Source organism: Vidua chalybeata, chromosome 2, assembly GCF_026979565.1.
Source record: "Vidua chalybeata isolate OUT-0048 chromosome 2, bVidCha1 merged haplotype, whole genome shotgun sequence".
Classification (NCBI taxonomy): Eukaryota; Metazoa; Chordata; class Aves; order Passeriformes; family Viduidae; genus Vidua; species Vidua chalybeata.
The window spans coordinates 105,196,686-105,217,105 of record NC_071531.1 but is presented as its reverse complement, the minus strand read 5'-3'; the positions used below and the strand labels follow the sequence as shown (position 1 = coordinate 105,217,105).

Here is a 20,420-nt window from a genome sequence, read left to right as displayed (position 1 = left end):
AGTCATTGGTTACAGCTGTGTTTCGATTTATGTGATGGTTGAAAAAATAAATTACTGGATTAAATGGCTAGAAAGAGGACTCTTTGTTTAGCCCTTGTGTGGGGACTGAAAGTGTTTATGGTGCTGTTTTCTTCAGAGCCTTTGCAAAGTTAGCTGGACAAATAGACTTATTCAAAACTTGTCTGAAATGTTGTGCATTCAGCTTTATTTCTTTACAGAAGAAACTGTATGTTTTTGTATAATGCTGTCAGCCAGCAACCATTCTTAAGGTCTCTTGGCCTTTGAAAGTGGCAGTAGCATTTTAGCAATGTCTTGTAGGAACTGCAGTTTATCACTGGAAGGCAGTTTCCTTTCGTTAAAGGTTTTCAAATGCACTTCTTGGCATGAACACAAATACATGTAGGGACTCTGTCAAACTCATAACTTTTTAATGGGTTTAATATTTCAGCTTTGTATACCACTTACTTTTTGCTCTACATAATAGTGCTGATGTAATTGTAAATTGGGTGCACAATAATTTACAGAGCAGGCACAATGAAATCCGAAACTAATGCCAATTGTTTGGGTTATTACATATCTTATTTTAATGTTCTAACTATGGTGATTATGTCTTATTATCTGATATCCTGATTCTGCAAAGATTTGCATGCTTAATTTTACTGAACAGTTTCACTTTGCTTGATAGGACTGAGTGGTGCATAGAGCCCATCACAGATTTGTTACCTATTTTGATAAGAAATGTGTCGGGTTTTTTAAATCTTTATACGATTAGGGTCCTTCAAAATCTCACAAACTGCCTTTTCTACTGCAGATAGCTTGGATTGGAGGAGCTGAGATGTAACATCTTCCAGTGAAGTCCCCACTCCATTGCAGTCACTAAGCACTTTGCCACTGGCTTCTCTTAGGATACAATTTCACTTTTAAAAGTGTATTTTAATGCTTTTACTTATAACCAATATCCCAAGAGCCACAAATGATTTTTCTTAAGTAAACTGTTGCTAGTAGTGCTAATGAAGTGATATGCTACCAAAGGTGAACAAAAGATTTGATATTAGACCAATAGGAGTTTTGAAGGCTTCTTGCCGGAGCTATGGAGAGCAAAATAATTAGCACAGAACTTTCAGTCATGGCACACAATGAGCTTATAGTGAATTTTTTAAAGATTTAGCTGGATTTCAGCATAATAGTTTTAAAAGCCAGGAGCTTTTCAGCACTTATATCTGTTTATTCAACAATATTTCCTAGTAATTATTTTAGACTGACCATTCATTTCCCTTTACAGTCATAAAGCAGTCCGTAGCTGTAGCCGAGTATCAGTTACATCCTATTTATTAAAACATTTCTAAAACAGTGCATACATGTGGAAAATTATGGTTGTGATTAGATCATAATTGTTGTTCTGTCAAGATCTAATTACTTTTTTAAAAACAGTTTGCACAAATTGTTTTAAAAATATTGCCTTTTTAAGATCCTACAAAGCGCTGACCAAGAAGAGCTAAATACCAGAACAGGAGTTCCAAGGCAAAAGCGAAATCAAACAAGTTGGCCAAGTTCCATCATAAGCCACCCTCAGAAATACCAGAGAGAGGCTTAAAATATTTTAAATAGAATATTTCCCCTCCCCCCTTTTCTTTTATTGTTGTCCCCGAGCAGCATTATTACATTAAGAGCCATGCGACAGAAAGTCGTGGTGATGCAGAATAAATAACCATAATGTATCAAAAGCAGACAAAGGTGTGATTGATCTGTCTGGAATTGGCAGACTCTTTCGCTGTGTCAGGCTGTTTCTTTGATCAATGAAGGTATAGCCTCTGACCTTTAAAAAAAATCAATGAGATTGATTGAAAGGAGAGAGAGAACTATGAGAATGCCGGATAGCTTTAACCTTCACTGTCTAGAAAATTTAAAATATTCTGGTTTTGCAGGCATTGAACCGATTTTGTATTTTCTTCTTAAAATGCTTTTCTTTTCCCCAGACTGCTTTTGAAACCTCTAAAAACAACGTTGCAGAAAGGTTGTGTCTGAATGTTTCTCACAAATGTTTATCTTCAGATTGCATTGTTAAGAAAATAGGAGTGTTTTATCCTACAGCAGAATTCTGTACATTCTTGTAGCGTTTGCAGCATGTACCAAATACCTTTAATTTCCTTTTACAAACTCTGTCTTTTATGCGGCAAATATACACCTCAGAGTCAGTGCTCAGAGAAATGGTTCAGGTCATTTCAGAAACATTATCCACCTGAATAAAAGGACTTGTATTGCCCTATTTCAGGATCAGGCCCACTGGTGATTGCAACAATAGTGTGTAACCAGCATGGAGGGGTGACTTCTGGGAATAGACAGCATATTTTGGTGATCTAGTTCTGTGTAATATTGTGTTTTTATCAATTATATGTGTGTGTGTGTCTGTGTGTGTGTGTGCAGGTATACCTACAGGACAGGGAACAGTAAAAATGTCATACTGGAAAATTTACGAAGCGGGATTTTTAAAATAGTGCTTGGCATTTTACATCTTTCTTATTGAACAGACTACAAATGCAGACCTGGCAGTTTAGGCAAAACCAGGTTCTGAACACTTGGAATTTCATTTTAGTACTGGGCCCTTCCTTTCTTCACATTCTGCTGATGCTGTATTAAGTAGTAACACAAAGCAATTAGTGAAGTAAGTATAAAAAGTATTCATAAATAGAAAAGTTAATTCATTCATTACTTCATGCTCTCACAGCTCAAGGAAACATAGGTCAAAAAAAGTATACACATCACAGTGGTTTGTTTTCACAAATAACTACTTTTTTAATTGAAAGTGTTGGCAAAATCAAGGTCTATTGAATAGAATTCACACAAAAAGTAATTCAAACTGCAATAATTTCTGCTGTCATATGTCTGTGTTTTAATAAAGGGCAGGTAAATTGACAAGTCAGCAAGGAGATGGTATAATAGCATTTCTTGAGTAAGATGGAGCTTGCGCAGGAAGAGAAGAATATTGCTGTTTCTCTGTAATTTTATTTCTGTGATTTCCTTTCTGTAATAGATTGTGTAGGTTATATATATTTTCAATACTTTATGATCGGGTGGGAATTACAGCTAAGTTAAAAAAGGAACTCTTACTAAATTACGAGATCTGGACATAGCATTTCTAAATAAGAAAATAGACGGGTAGATTTTTTTTTTAATGGCAAATCTGGGACTAGATAGCTGTGGGAATTTTCTGAAGTCTTTATCCCCTTGCTGTTAATCAGTAAGGTGAGAAAGTGTTAGGGATAATCATACAGAACTATGCTGTAGGTCATTCCAACTAGACACAAGTCATTCTAACAGTGTTACTCTTCTAAGTCATTTAAATGATACATTAAGAGAATAGTTTTTTATGAATATCCTTTCCATGTGCACTGTGATGAAGAAACTTTTGCTTCTAGAAAAAGGAAAGGGATGAGTGTGCTATGTCTCAGTTTGAGCACACTGAGGATATGAAGATGAGAGCTGTAAAATCAGAATAACATTTGATATTAGTGCATTTCTCTCTTCCCTTTAGATACGTTCTGATTTTGCTCCAATGGTATCTAATTCTTCTCATCACATTCTCTTAACATTACTATCTGTTATTCCAGAGAGTCCTTATCTGTCACACAAAGTTTGTGTTAATATTGCAAATCACCTCACTCTCGCTGTTTAAGAAACAAAAGGCTCGTCCTGTATTTGAGCAGGTTCTGATATCTGACATGCATGTCCAGTCTCACCTCTCCTCCCTCTTCGTCCAGAAGTAATAGTCCAGAAAACGTCTTCTTTTTTCTTCTCTCTCTCTTTTTATTTTTTTTTAATTTTTAATTTTTTGGGTGCTTTCAGCAATGGCTGCTCCCCTTTCTGTTCCTCACAGACACAAACTGCATCTTTCCAGTGTGGATGTGGATGCTGTCCCCTTGTGGATGATGCTCACAGTCTGAGCTGCTGCCTGCAAAACTGAGCAATGCCCTTCAGCCAGTTTAAGGTGGTGTCTGGTGCAGTGCATTCATTTAGCATGACTAAAGGACAAAATTAAGGTTCTTTTTGTTTCTCATCCCCCTGCCAGCTACAGCTTTCCCAGAAAAGAGGCAAAGCTGAGGTCATTTTTTTTCCATCTGTGAGGGGTCAGTGACTGCAACCAAGCTGTTCCTGGCTGAGGTATAAGCCTGTTAAAAAGCACCTATGCTAGCAGCTGAATCATTTTTGGGACGAATTTTTTATATTTCTACTAATGAAAACAGTGGGTCATTAAATCCAGCAGTCCATCTCCAATTATTACCTGTTATGGATAGCATGGAGCCCTGCCCAGACAGACTCCCAACTTCAGCCTTTTGCCTCTGCCGTGAGATCTCTGTTTGCTACCCTGTCCCATACCCACTGCTAGCATCTCTAGGAGCACAAATTCCTCCCCAAAATATCATTACCACAGCTAATTCTGCCATTTGGTATTCTCAATGCTGCCTGGACTGGGGCTGTGCATTCAGTCTGTCCAGATGAGAAGCAAATCTATGGTTAAAAAAGGTGTGGTTCTGCTTGGAAACAGAGGCAGTGTGTACAGGCAGTGATGTAAGTGTAAATGTACCAGGGTTTTCTTTCGCTATTATTATTTAAGTCTAACAGAGTAACTCAGACTTAAGAGACCTGAATTCTGGATGCCTGGTATCTGGATTCTCTCTTTCCTCCTGAGAAATTCAGAGATAGATATGTAAGAATTGCTGGAATATTTTTTTTGAAAAGCTCTTAGATCTTTTCCTGCACAGGAATAAAAAAAAAAATTTAAAAAAAAAAAAAGTTTAACAGTTGACATTTAATCTTCATACAGTAAATAACAATTACAGGCAAGAATTTAAAGTGGTTCTGCTCATAGTCAAGCCTGATGGTTCTTTTCTCCTTGCATTGCACGAGGATTCGCTGTACTGTGGATGCAAAATGTAAATGATGGGCAATTCTGTGAAATTCAGACATGCACACAAAACTGTCTTTCCAACTTTTTCACACTTACCTTCAAACTGAAAATGGATTTTCCTGGTGGCTGATTAACCAGAAATGAGTTGTTTCTAACTAGGTTGAGGGGAGGAGGGTTCTGTAATATTGGATTAGTGAAAGGAGTGAACAGCTTCAGTTTAATTCAACTAGTCTTCTATTTTTAATCTCCAAGGAAACAGCTGAGTTGAATGTTAATTAAACAGCAGTCTTTGATCCACCCAGCCACTCCCGGAGGCATAATAATAATATATAAGTGCACAGCAGCACATATATAATAGGTACACTTAAAGGAGCGCATCTAATCTCACCATATTCACATTTAAAACATTTCTTGCTGACCCAGTCTGATATTATTTTGAACAGAGAAAGGAAAAAAGAGGAGAAAATGCTAAGTTAACTTTGATGGTCTAAAGGTAGGGCAGCAGAGCAAGCATGAGTTCCTATTATGAGGATGTATAAGGGTTAATGATTAGAAGAGTGGAATCAGGAAAGACCTTAAGCCCAGATCTATGACAGTGGTAATTGAGCTGATTGATTACGACATCTCGTTTCAGACGACTATTGATTTAATCTAGTCTGCAGTCCCATTGGCCCCAGAGGTGCTCCCGAGTGAGGCTCAGCACTTGAACCTGGGTACTCTTCCCTACTCACTGTCTGGATATAAATTTCCAGAATCTGCAACCATTTATAATTTTCACTCATCTTCATCCTTTTATTCAGAAGCCTCTAATTTCATCGGGGTAATGTTTTTAACCACTGAGGGAAGAGGCACAGGGAAAATGAAGTGGTGCAGACTGAAAAGGGTGGGTTTTTTTTTTTAAAAAGGCAAGGCAGAGAGCTGGGGCTCTGTGGCCAGTATTTGCATCTGTTGTCTCTGATTCGCAGAGCTAGCAAAGGCTGCTTTTGGAGGCAGTCCACAAAGCTGGGCTATCAGTAGGCAGTTTGCTGTACGCACACGTTCAATTATTAAAATAGTAGACGTTTTTTTCTTTCTGATAGCCATAGTGAGGTCATGACATTAATTTATCCAGGGTATTGTGGGTAACTATACAGAAAAAAAGCATAAAGGGCACAGATGCTGGAGCAGCAAAAAAATGGATGGGTCTGAGCAAAAGGAGATTAAGAGGCGATGACCAATCTAATGTACGTATAGCAGTAAGAAGCCGGCATCCGTCACAGACTGTTGATGGCAATAAGTATTTTAAGCCATGCTGTGCATGTGGTAATTTTTTTTTTATATATATATACCTCAGTAACTGCTAAGCTGAATGCTGTAATCCTGTATTTTTTCAGTTTCCCAAATCTGATTTTGGTCTTGTTTTTGTTGTCTCATGCTTGGCGTTCTTCGCTCGCTCTCTGTACGTGGGTGTGTGTCTGTCTCCGTCTCTCCCCTTCTCTGAGATTACAAACTTAACTGTTTCCTAATTGTCTACTTTCCTCCATCCTTTTCCTAAGAAATTAATCACCATCACCACAACTGGTCCCAAGTGCGCACTAACTGGGCTTAGGGAGTGTACCTGGTGTTTTGGCTTCCTTCCTTTACTTTGGGGCTGTGTGGTATTTTCTTTTGGACCTTTCCTGCAAGTGGATGCCCTTCCCATTACTGTTGCTGCCGTAAGGTTGCCAAAAGGCTACCTGAGCCGGGACTGCAGCGCTGCATCCTGGGACCTGCCCGCCCGGCTACGCTGAGGGCTTCCACAGCACCAGGCAGCTCTGAGAATTGGCTGGTGAATTGCGTATCACCTGTCCCCCCCCTCTGGTAAATAATTTCTATACCGCGAATCACAGTGGTGTGGTATTGTCTGGAAAAGTAATTCCCAAATACTGTTGGCGTAAAAAAGGGAAAAGCCGAAAGACTGTCAACACCGTAAGCCATTAAAGTCCCTTGCCTTAAGAACAAAGGAACAAGGTAAAAATGCACACAATGATTATGCTCTGTGGATTTTCATAGCCTGTCAGAAAATTTGTGCCTGTGTTTCAATTATCAGCCTTTGTGCTTTGTTTTGTGTTGTATATTTTCTATACGCGTCTTCAGTTTCTGTGTGTGTGTATTCGGTGTATGTGTATGTGTTCAGACTTCTCTACCAAAATGGAGCAAATATCATACAGAAAAATACACAAGTGGGGCTCAAACATGCATTTTCAGTACTCAGTGTGGTGGTGCGGGTGTATTGCCATTGTTCTCTTGCAGTGCTCCCTTTGATACAAGCAGTTTCTATTTTTTTATTTTATTCTAACTAAGAAGTCTAAAATAAAAGAAAAGAAAAAGAGGGGAAAAAAATTGCTTAGTCCAGTTAAATGCCAATTGAAGCCCAGAAACTCACGATTTCAGCACCGTGAATGGTGATTCAGACCCTGGCAGGGTTTTGGCTATGAGACAATTCCTACTTATAAAGAGTACAATGAAGGGGGGAGGAAGATAGCATTAATTTTGAGGAAGATTAATATTAGTCTTTTAATGTTCATTATTTTCTGAAGAAATGAATCCTTGTAGCTTTTGGGAGCTAGTGTGTCCTTCCCACTGGTATTTATTCCAGCAAAGGAAAAAATGAAAAAGGCGTAGAATAAACTCCTAAGACTGTTCAAGAATTACTGGCATTATTTCTCTCTACATCACGTGTGAGCCTGGGTTGCCTGCTATTCCTGAGGCAGAGGATAGAGGATGAAAGTCTGTGTGTCAGAGCCTGTTTTCACAACTGCATTTGGAGATCTGTCTTATTGATTAGGAAAAAAAGGGGGTGGGAATAGGAGTGTGAGGTGAGGGGAGGACCGACTGACTACTGGCTTATTGCAGCTCAAGACATTTTCTTCCGGAAAGATGTCAAACAACTGAGACACAGCAACAGAGGAAGTAGAAAGGTGGAAAAATAAGAAGAGGGACCCTTTGGAAGAAATGAAGGCATTCCTTATGAGAGCCTTGAGGTTTTTTTGGTTTTTTTTTCTTCTAACATCTGACCCACAAGGGCTAGAGTGACAGCGTCATGCAAATGCTGCAGTCCAGCAGGTCTGAGAGAGGGTGGATGCTAGAGAGTGAGTTAATGTTAATGATGAGTGCAGTGAAAATACCAGCCGATACCACCCCCTCCACACACAACTGCTCTGAGTCAGCATCCGCTGCTGTGCCGTGCCTTTCTGTGCGTGTGTGTGTGTGTGTGTGCGCATGTGTGTGTGTGTGCGTGTGTGTGCTGTGACCGTGTGTGTGCATGGAAGGTAAAGCCAGTCAGTCAGTGAGAAGCAAAGGTACGTTCGAGAGCAACTAAAATCTGACTGATTTCCATCTTCAGAGCATCAGATGTATTCCCTAAAGAGGATGGGTCTACGCGATGGGGGTGGTATAATTATGTTAATGTCATATTTATAGAGGGGAGAGATTTTTCATTCTAATTATTGATTTGAAAGCTGTGGTCAAAATTGTTTGTTAAATCATGATCAGCTTTAAAAAAAGAAATTGAATGAAATCTAGGGACTGCTATACATATATATCTCTCTCATATATATATATATATATTGTTTCATTTAACTATTTTGTGTCTGAGGCATAACTGATTGGTGCACAGTGACAAAGAAACGGCTCTTATATAATGTTGCATTATATCATCAGCTGAAATAATATTGTAAATAATCCAAAATGTTCTGAAATCTGAAGTGTCAGTCTGGAGGGGAGGGTGAAGGGCAGGGGTGGGGGTGGGGGGCACTGGCAAATCTTTTCTTCGGCAGAGCACTCTGCACAGCTTTCTTGTAAATGGATGGTTCACCTGTTCGACCAGCAGAGATTCTAATTCTTCCCCCCCTCTTCTCTTTTTTTTTTCCTTTTTAAAGCTGAACGGCTTCCTGAAGAGCTCTGAGTTTTCTATGCCAGATTCTGCTCCAGTGGCTAGGACCTTTATGGCTGCTGTTTCTTTTGCTCTGGGATCTGATGGAGGAAAAAAAAAAAAAGCCACGATGGATCCTGTCCCTAAAGTAGAAATTTTCTTTTTCATTCTGCAAACAAGGCTAAAGATCGGAGGAGAATGAATGCAAAAGTAATTCAGGATTGTGGCTGTGCCATTAAAAGTGTTCGGCTTCAGAACAAAAATATCTGGGAAATCCGAGCAATTCTTCTTACTGTATCGACAGTATTTGAAAGTTATGTGTGCTTTGAGTAATCTGGTTCAAGTGACAACAATCTCTGCATGTCAGTGTTTTCTGCAGCTTATGGAGTGAAGGCTAGTTTTGCCATTGGAAAGGAAGAAGCTTTTTCTTGCAGTCTGTAGAAGGATTAAATGTTGAACATGGGGAAGAGGCAAAAAGTGAATACACGCCCAAAGGTTATCCTTGAATCGTGAATGAGTTTAAAGTACTCTATAACCCAGGGCCCACCTGAACAGTAGGACTAAAAGTATACTGGGAAAGTATTTCCATTAGAACCCCCTTAACAAGCATTTAATCCTTCTTTCAGGCATTAAGGAAATAGAATAAAATTGTTACTGTACAAATTTGCTGGAAACAGATTTTAACCTGTTTGTAGATGCTTCCCTCCGATGCATTATAATAGCATAGCTACTTGTGAGACAAGGCAGTGAAGATTTTTATCCTGTGTTCTTTGTTTTTTCTTTTCAAAAGTTAAGGACCATACTCTCAGAAAAGTCTGTTCAGTCAGCTGATACATTGTTTGAATGTATGTATGTGTCTTGCCTGCTTATTTGATCTTTTCTGCCCCCTACTTGAAACTGTGGTTTGTTTATTTGGGGGGAAGGAGGTGGTGTTGATTTGGGGGAGGGATTGGTTTTAGGGTTTCTTTTGGGTTTAGGTTTTTTTTTTCTATTTAACAATAGCAGTGAAAGTTTTGGTGACAGCGATTATGACTACTAAACAATTGAGTTTATTGGAAGACGAATTCTTCTGGATCATATCGGACTTTTCCTAGTCCCTGAGACCCTAACTTGTGAGGTTTTTTAGCAACAATCACAAGTCAGGCTCTTGGGACCTAGGCGGAGGGGAACCAGCAGCTTTGGACTGTGTTTGTTTCTCTGCAGAATTTAGAGAACCAAAGGAGCTTTCCTTGCCTGGAAGGGTAAAAAGGAAAATACACCTATTTTAAATGTTAAGCATCAGAAGTGTTCCTAAAAAAAAAAAGAAAAAAAAAAAAAAAAAAAAGAAAAAAATACAAACAACTGTTACTCATTGTACAGCATTAGGATGTTACATATTTATATGTTTAGAAAACTGGACTTGATGTCATGTAACATTTAGAACTATAATTTAACCTGAATGTTAGTTTGCACATAAAAACTTCCCCCAAACAACAAAAACAACAAAACCCCCACTCAAAACAGATAATAAAATATATAAAAGACTTCCAACCATAATATTAATACTATTATTATTATTGTAGACAATTCTGATAAATAATTACCATAAAGTATAGATTCATCCTTAGTGTTACAGCATTTATTGACTTTTAAAACATAAAGCATAAACACTGATGTTTGAGGCCTAGAAAGCATTCATTCTATTGTTTGAATAATGATTTCAGTCTACAGGGAAACTGTTGCTTAGCTTTTCCTGTAACATGGAACAAAGAGTATTTTGTACTTAGTTGCCATCCTTTTTCTTTGTCTAAGTGAGAACACACTCTTGTTACAATTTGTCACTCTTGTGACAAATTTGTCATTTAAAATAGTCTCTCATTTAATTTACGTTTTAATCTGAAAGAGAATATTGGTTTAAAAATCATACTACAGCATTAACATCCCTTTGCACTCAGAAACATATTTCTTGTTCAATTTAAAGTGAACTCACAATACTCTAAGCACCAGACTCAACTTGTAACTTCTCAATGACTTATATTTTTTATCCCTCTGAAAGAAAACCAGTGTGAGCCATAGCTTGTCCCTCATGTGTTAAGTTCTTCACTGACTTTGCATGAGATTCTCAAGTATATGGGTTATCCTGCACTGCTTATTTGTCTCAAACATCTGATCTAAAACACGTCATCTGATTTCTATTTCTTAATATTTTATAGGTGAGTTAGTTCTGAGTCATTTTTCTCTGTTTCCTGTGTCTAACCAAGACGCTGCAGGACTTTGTTGATACATCAGACTTCACTGAAACAAAGGCTTCACACAGATCAGGCATCTAAACTATTTGTTCATTTCAAAAGTGGTATTTTGGCTGCAGTATATTTTTTCCACTTGTGTGGGAGGAATTGTGTTTTATTGTAAGCATCAACACTATTGTTAAAATAAATTGTTCTTATCTGTTAGTATAATACTTTTTCTTCTTGTCTTGTTTTCTTAAGAGACAGAAACTATGCTCAGTACATAGTTTTCAAGTTGCTCAAGATATAATTAGTCTTTAAATAGTCATAAAAAATATTGCCTTAGCAATTACAATGATGATACAGTTCCTGTAAATATGTAATTCCTTTCTTTGTAAACTGTCAATCCCACATGCTAAGAACACCCAAAAGAGCTACTTGCAAAAATTTAGATACAGAGGTAACGTTTTTAACTCAGATGTGATATTCAGTGTTGACTTCTGTTTAGGCAATATTGGAAAAGTAAATCTGAATATGTATAGGAAAGACAAATGCACCCAGGTAGGTGCTACACTCGTGAAGCACTTTGTTAGGAATTTACACATATTCTGTAGCAGTTTTCAATACCTAAAACAGGTTATTTAAGATACTGATCAGGTGAACACATATTCTCTTCATTCAAGCTGTATAATGAGATAAAGCTATATTGTGTGTTGCTATATACATGTCAAAATACAATTTAAATTACACATAGTATTTATCGAAATAAAAGTCCTTGTAGATTTAATCAGCTGTACGATGCACCAATCTATTCTTATGAAAGATTGTCATTGCATTTATTTCTCGATCAGCAAAATTTTCTTGAATGAGGATAGCTCACATTCAGTGCTCTGAATTAATTTTGCATTTAACACTGTATGTACAATGAAGGTGAAACTGTGGTGTGAAACGTTTTGTCTCTGTCAGTCTGAAGATTTCAACTATGCTCTGCCCTGCATTGAGAGTGAGAAGAAAATGAGTCATTAGAAACCTCTGCCTGGCGTATTTGGTGCTCCAGCAAAAGTCGTGAATATGCAGTACTGCCTCTGCATTACTGCTTGAACTGGGATGACTCCAGTGGCTCTGCTCTGCCCATCATACTCACTGCTGCCCCTTGCCATAGTGATGGGAAAATTGGTGCACTGCCTGCCTCTTTTCCCGCTCCCTCTTCTTCCCCCGTCTCAGCACAGCCAGCCCAACCTCAGGTACACAGGTAGGGCAGAGGTGGGTGGAGGGGAGGGAGAAGCAGGGTCTTCACTCAGGCAGAATTTCCACCAAGATCAGCAACATGTTTCTGTGTCCTGGAACTGTGTGACACCGCCTACAGAGACCATGCAGGAAGCAGTCCCATTTACCCAATGAAAGTATATGAAAGCTGTCTCTATTAGCACAAATAAATAGAAAGCATAATCTTCAGTATGCTATGCTTAGATATATCTGCAGAATTTTGATACATTTCTATATATAGGAATCATATATTTCTATACAACTTGATGTTGGTTCAGTGCAAAATGCATCTAAATGCTCTTTAATAAGTGATTTCAGAGTAATCAGCTTGTGCTACAACAAAAACAAAAAACAAAAACACAAGCTCTTGCAAAGGGGGAGGAAGAGAGAGAGAGGGAGAGTGAAAAAGATGTGTGGTGCATACAAAAAAGGACTGATATTAACAATTCGATGGGTTCCTAGTTGGTAGAGCAGACTGAGCCAGACGCATACATTAGCGGCTGTCTGCTGCTGATGGGAGCCTGCTCAATGCGGTGGAAATGAAGGATCACCTAGGCTCTGACACCAGCTTATTTGTACATTTTAATTTTAAAAAGGAAAATCACTGTTTTACATAAACATCTTAACCCCTACATGATTTTTTTTCTTTTTTCCTCCCTCATATTGTTTGCTAATTTACTGTCAACTTAAAGTGCTGTTTAGCTATAGCCCAACAAAACATCAGTCAAAAAATAGAGGGAAGTATTAGCTTCTCTTTTGTCTGCCATGTGCAATTGAGTTATTATTATGATAATTGTCTACTTTAATTTTTAGTCTTCATGGGAGATGCAACAATTTTCTGGAGCTTCATTTTTGAGGCATTTTAAGTTTCAGCAATATACCATTTCATCTTTCAGCCAAACAATGCAAAAAAAAGAAAAAAAATCTCATAGCTCAAGCTGGCATGATTTGATCAATTCTTTTCATTAACCTGAAAGTCTTTAGCACCTTTGTATAGTATTACATATATGGGACAGGATTTCTTTTCCAACCATATAAACTCTAAGATCCATTAATACAGTGCTGAAGACTGCTACACGAGTCAAGGGAATTCCAATCCAAGTTAATTACTGTTGGAATTAGAGGGAAGAATATTTTACTTGAAGTTGTATAACAAGAATCTACAATTATCACATTTCAGGGCATTGCTCTATTCACTTGATGAAAAATGTCAATGAGGTTTAACAGAAGATGTTCTGCATTTCCGTGGGTAATGAAAATCGGCACATCCACGATAAGCTAACACAACATTTTCAGTGTGTTAATATGCACTGCAGCAGAAATTTCTGTAGGCAGTAAATGTAGCCATCATTTTGATTCGCCTGTGTGATGATTATGCTCAATTCCTGACTAGGTACATAATTTCACACTGAAAAGCAGTCATCTCCTCTTAGGGACCAAATGTAGCCTACAAAAAAAAAAAAAAAGAAAGAAAGAATGACAGCCATCTGAGTCTGAAGTCTATAACTAGCTAGATAGTCACACAATAGAAAAAACATATCTGGAATACTATAAAAATGCCAGCTGAAACTGTATCACACAATTAAAAGTAGATTTGTTTTATTATATTCATTTAAGGTGGTTTTGTCCAAATAATGTATCTGAGGCATTCATCACCTTGTTAAGTTTTTTTCATTGTTTGATGATTACAATTGGCATCTTCCGAGTTTGTTGGATGCTGTGTTGTTGCACTGCTTGGCAACACTAGAGTGATTCTTATGGGGAGTTATATTCTGACCAGAATCCAGCTCAATTGATTGATGAGCTTCACTTGCAGTGCCTGAATAGCAACAAGTGGATGGAAGCCTTAGAGAGCAATTGAACGTCAGATTAATAAAATCAACACTGATAAAATTATGTCATCTTTAAAAACATCTTTAACCTATTAAGTAGGATTTAAAATTAATTGCAGAAACTTCCAGTTGACTGTAGACTAAAGTTTATCTGGTAGGCTTTCAGAAGTGCAATCTTTATGCCTGTTCCTACTTATTTAGGAGTTAAGGATTAGTTGTAATTGTGGGATAAACTAGATTTGGTAATGATAGTTTGAGCAATATGAGTATTCTATAGGGAACAACGCAGACCGTATTCTGTACTTTTCTTTTACTCGTTAGCTGTTGCACTAGGGCCGTGATTCTCTACAAGAAGCATGTTCATTTATTTAAATGGCCAAGCAAATCAACAAGGTTGTGCTGAGTAGTTTAGGGCTGGTAATTTTGGTTTTGGTTTTGGGTGGTTTTCTTCCACCACCACCACCCCCAACTTCTTTTCTTGGATGTGTACGTGTCATGCATGGGAAGGTATGAAGGAAAAACAGCTATTCAGCAGAGACACGTCCCACCCCTTTAATTAAGCTTTTCCTGGACTATGTAAAAACACTGGCAATGTGTAAATCCCATTTGTGTTTTTGTTATTATTATTTTAACAGATTCCTAAGTATTATATTAAGATACCTCAGTGATGAAATACACATGAAAACAGTTGCATTAGTAAGTCTCTTGATATCAAAAGGTTGGATGGCATTGGCACAGAGCCAACTGGAAGATTTTATTTTTCATTTCATTCCTTTCACCTAGTAGGCTCGCTTAGCATTAGGCAGAACCCAGTATGTGGCTAAGTTATTACTCTAGTGTTCATCACACAAAAAGCACAGTCTTAGCATTTGTAAATTTTCTTCAGGGAGGTTTCTAATCTAGACAGCATTTGCGTTTGGGGATTACACCACAGTCTGTTCCCCACCACCTCCCCCTCTAACATGTAGCCCTTTCAACTTCTTCAAAGAAGTGCGGAAAAGTAGGTTCTTTTATTAATAGCAGAAAACAAACCGACTGCTGGACTTCCGTGGCAGAGCTCACATAATGCGGCAGGGTGGGAACTGTAACAAAGAATGCTTGAATGCACTAAACGTATAGTGAAGCCCCATTTACATTCACTGATGGGGCTTAAAGTACAATAAATGAGAAGTTTAAAGTAGAAATAAGCAGGGCTATGAAAAGACTTCAGTGAAGGTAGATACTTCTTGAAAAGTTTAGCACAGGATTTAATTTCAAACTCAAGCCTTTCCTAGTAAAATGCATTTCTTCATAGTGCATCCCTTTGCTTAAAGCATTTCCATCGGATGACAATAAATCAGATGAAGTGAGTGCCTCCAATGCATGAAGAAGTAGATTATGTTTATCCAGTTTATATACTGATTTTCATACAAGTGAGACAGTTAGCAGTGGAAAAGTCTTTGTGGCTCGCTGTTCCTCTACACTCTCTCTCCTCTGCAAACTGCCTTTGAAGCACATGGGGAAAACTTTGTGTCTCAAAACATTTGATTGTGGGATCCCCACTTGCTCTCTACTGCTAAAATGTTTCTGTCCACGTGGGTGTAGGTATGCCAGAGAATTGGACAAGGTGGTTGCTTTTCTTCTGCCAAAGTTATTCTGTGAAATAGAATCTTACCAGTGAGTAACAATCACCTCTCCCCTTCTTCTCTTCATCTCTTTGTTTCAGCCCCTTCCATAGCCCCACTGTAAGGCCATAGAAGGAGCTGGCTTTGTTCTCCTAGGAGTTGAAATCAGCCTTCCTCCCACTGTTTGCATTTCTCTCCACAGTGGTTCTTCCTCCTGAACATGAAGGATATATAAATTGCCCCTACTTGTAAATTTTTGCAGACTCTGCATTTCCTCCCTTGGCCCCATTCAGAAACAGTCAGCAGTCAGACATAAGATATTAGGTTGTTAGTTTCACTTTTCAAAATAAAGATCTTCTTTCTCCTTTTCTTTTGAAGAATGGCATGATAGTCCTGATCTCTGCACAATCAGAATGGAGGTTCATTTATGGAACATCAGAATTAATAACTCTGATTTGGGAAAAGCAGGCTATGGAATAATTTTCTGCTCCTCTGTTCAACAGAGGTAGTTTCTGCTGGCGATGTGCATGAAAGTTTTGCTACCAGCATTTAGCCAGATTCATATTTCCAGAAGGTTTGACAGTCGGCCCTTGCCCTCAGGGAGCCTAGTTCTGCTTTGGGCCTACAGGAGGCAGATCCACAGACTCTTACACTGCTGCCATCCTGCAGCAGCTGGCATGAGCCTAATCCAGGCACAGCACCTGTCCATTCCTATGGCATGGTGTCCCAACAGCACAGGAATCAGTGCTCAGCAAACCCAGCACGTGAAATGGCCGGCACAGCCATTTTGTGGTGGGATTTATAGCTTTCCACTGCAAGCACAGGGTTCATCCCTCTGGTGGGAAGATTTGTCACAAGTCTGAGGATACACAGTGCTTATAGGTCTTGCTGATGTTATTTATATACATGCACTGGGGTATTCAGGGAGCTAGATTTACTGTGACATTTTAAATAAATATAGTAGACTGTGCTTTTCTGTTGTTTATTATGTTGGCATATTATTTTGGATCTTAATTCTCAAACTTATGTCTCCTTCTGAAATAGAGGAGTACGGTCAAAATATTGATGCTTTAGGAGCCACTGAGGCACCTGGTTTTCAAACAATGGCTGGATGTTTAGAAGTGAAGCAGGTTCCCAGTGCAGCATTGGAAACCTCTCCTGGCTGACTCAGAGGGTTAGATTTCTTGTGTGTGCTGCCAGTATCTGAGTGTTGAGGTTTGGTAGGCTTTTATGAGTTAATAAATTCCAAGGACTGCAGCTTGGCTCTCTGAAATTTGGTAATCATTCCCTAAATGCTAGTGGGAAATCAAAATTACTACATGCAATAACTAACACTTTAAACCCCTTTGAAATGTTTCCAAACTGCTGCCTACGTGCTCTTTTTTGCTGCATTGATGGCTAAAGATTTAGGGTCACTTCCTGGCACCCATCATGAATGCAGACAAGTTCCCTTGAGCCCTTACTTTCCTTCCCTGCCATTTTCCCATGCTATCCAGGCAGACTGTGGGCTCTTTCATGTGGGCATCACCACTCACTAATGGGAGCACAGTGACTGTCACAGGGAGACCTTGAGTTTTATTAGAGCTCTGAGATCTCAGTATAAAGCAAATATTAGCAAAGCAGGAGGTCATGATTTAGTGTGGCAGTGTGAGGCAACATTTTATACATTTCTTTTACCATCTTGTTTCTGCTGTTTGTCCTTCAGTTCTTGACGGTAACTTATTGCAGTGTTTGAGAAGAGAGGGTTGCATCTGAACTAGGTATGGAGTCTTAGATCCCAAAATTCAACTAAGTCTCCATTGAAACTCTTCAGACTAGTTTTGATATGCACATTTACTTTTTTCAGATTGATATTTTTAATGGTCCCAATGTTCCTCTGCAAAAGCATATAAGAAAACAAATGGAGAGAAGGAGCTCCACAGAGAGTCCCTGGCTCATCATTATTGTATAAATCAGTCTAATGTGTGTGTCTCGATTCTGTGATTTTACCATGGTAAAAAAAATCCTTCAGCTTGGATTATGAAATGACAGCAGAACTTAATACCTGCAGCAGTCTTCTGAGAGGACTTGAAGGCTCTTCTGCCTGGGGTAAAACCTGTGGATGAATGCCATCCATGAATGCCATGGGTGCCTTCCTATATCCTCTCTGCTTCCAGATACCATGTGCCATTCACTAGACCAGGAAACTTGGTACCACGTAGGACTTGCACCCTACATGGGCTAGGCTAGAAAGACAGCCAGGCATCTCCTTCTTTCTTTCCCTCCTTTTCCCTCCCCCTTGCTCTCCTCCCCTCCCTCCCTCCTCCCACACACAGCAGAAATATCCTGTCCCCTGCCAAGGCAAACTCAATCATCCAGTCTGACTTCCTCCATAAAACATGCCAAAGCATTCACCAAGCAACTCCCACGTCAACACCAACAATTTCTGTTTGGTTAGCATGTATATTTAGGATTTGGGATGGCAGAGAATCCATAATAACCTCCTGGAACAGTCTCCCAGTAGTCTATTCCATCAATATTAAAAACATAGGCCTTATTTCTAATTAGAACTTGTTTAGCATTAGTTTCCAGCTATCTTTTTAAATTTCCTGGCAATATAAATGGTCATTTGCTTCCTTTCCCCTCTTAGGATTTTCAGTGAAAAACCAATGAGATTGTCTTCATTGTCTTACTCTAAGATTTTTGGGAAGATCAGATCATTTTGCTTGTTCCTGTTTGAGTCTTTCCCATTTTGTCAATATGTTCTGCAAATACTAATAACAGAATGAGTGAGCTGATGTTGGGAATGGTATTATTAGCTTGCTAGTAATTCTTTTGTTTGACTTATTTACTCATTTATCTTGTTTATTCTATTCTTTGCTTCACTATAATGAGACCAGAAGTATAGCTAAAGGAATAAAGAGATAAAATTATTTGGAAAAGTCTTTTTTTAGGTATTTAAAAATTCCCAATTCCAGTTAAAATTAGCAGGAGTTTATCACCTAAACTGTTAAGTACTTCTGTTGCCTTTATTTAAGCAAAACCTTATGTCAATGGAAGAAATAACAGAACTAGCTTATCAGTGTTTGAGTAATTATTAACCAGGTAGCTTTTGACCTCCATTAATCTATTTATTGAATAAATTGTGTTTAATTTCAGAAGGAAATGACAGCAGCTGTATTATTCTTATTATTTGAAAGCTTGCTTAGTTTCAGCATTTTCTGTGTTTCTTGTATGCTCGAGTTACAGAAATAGATCCTACAGATGGATTGAAACATACCCATGTGTTGAAGCCAGGCAATCAGTCTCACATTTTACAGGTATCTGTCCAAACAGCTAGGATATAGCTAGCTAAAGGATTATTTTTAATATGTTTCTCCAAAGTTCTCTAACCTAGTCCCTTCACAAGGCTTATTTGTCTCATCTCAGTAAATCTGCAAGCCTGTACATTTTATCATTTTCCTATCATGCGTTTGGGGAGGAGGGACGGGGGGAAGACTGATCTTAGATAAGCAATGCAAGTTGGTTAAGAAAGGAGGAAGCTGTCATCTGTAGCCTTTCCAGACACAGCAGTACAGTTCCAGACAGTCACCTGAGTGTTATTGCTCTGCCTCAACTATAAATCACAGTCTGGTAATGGCCAAGGCTGACACCCTGACATTTTCAAGAAGAGTAAAAGACCTGATTTGAATGGAAATCAATTTCATTTCACAAATCTTGGGATACTCCAAATATGGTATTGTTCTTTTTTTGTGTGTGTGTCTTATTCAGAATTTCCATTATTTTGTTGGAGGATTAGTTGCTTTATACAATGACTCTGGTTTCCCACATAAAGTTTAACATTACAGAAATAATGTGTGTGTGCAATGCATCATAGGACCTGGTACCATTGCAAAAGTAACCACCTTTTCTGACAGCCTGCTGAAGGTGATGGGCACAGCTCCTGAACCTACACTACCTTTTTCCCACCTCCAAAGGCAGTAGCTGTTCTGCACTGGAAGGATGAAAAGGCAGGCTCAGAGCATGTGATGCCACAGGTCTGCTCTCCTGCACATGAATTCCCGTGGGGTGCTCCAAAGTGGTGGCAGTCTTGGCACAACAGGACTTCCCATTGTGCAATAAATTGTCATGCTTGTAACAGCCTTTCTGTAGCAAAAATGGCTCAGAAGTTCTAAAAATTTCAGCTGCACTTTTTATTATTTGAAGAGACAAAAATAAACCCCAAACAAATGGAATTAAATTGGCTTTTTCTATTTTTTTATTTTAATTATTTTTTCTTTTGTCTGGGCAGTAAGAATGCACTGTAAAGACAAGATATTCCCCATCCAAGGAGGGAGGGAAATGAGCTTAGTGACTGTAATACCTATGGAACTGCTGCACTAACAAGTGTAAGTAAATACGATCCCAAGTGTCCTTCACTTCGAGTGCTCTGATACATAGCACAACACCCCTTTTGGGGCAAGGCCACTGCCCAAGGTGAAGGCTTAGATGTGGCATCAGGCCTCCAGTGACTAAAGGTCCAAAATTGAGCCTGAAATGTTCTTTCCACTAGTTTCACAAGGAGCTACCATGCTCTGCAAAATTTCAGTTTTCTTACTTGGCCAAACAAAACCATCTAGAGGACACTGGTTAAAAAAAGGAAGGTGGTGTAAGGTAATGCATGTGTGAGAATCTAAGCCAGTGAGTAAGCTGTGCCTAAATTTGCCAACAGATGCATTCCTTTGTGAAACTGAG

General features: G+C 38.7%; 3 long non-coding RNA genes across 3 annotated transcripts in view; 2 read left to right on the top strand and 1 right to left on the bottom strand.

Annotated features, from left to right (window-relative positions):
• The window catches only part of LOC128802576 (uncharacterized), a 34,481-nt gene extending 30,567 nt beyond the window's left edge, over positions 1–3,914 (bottom strand). The window contains exon 1 of the long non-coding RNA XR_008435489.1: positions 3,738–3,914. This is a non-coding gene — a long non-coding RNA (uncharacterized LOC128802576). The remainder of the gene's footprint in view (positions 1–3,737) is intronic.
• The window catches only part of LOC128802581 (uncharacterized), a 310,109-nt gene that overhangs the window by 214,598 nt on the left and 75,091 nt on the right, over positions 1–20,420 (top strand). The window lies entirely within an intron of this gene.
• LOC128802583 (uncharacterized) lies at positions 8,142–11,792 on the top strand. Its single transcript, XR_008435499.1, has 2 exons — positions 8,142–8,226; positions 8,806–11,792. It is a non-coding gene; the product is annotated as an uncharacterized LOC128802583 (long non-coding RNA).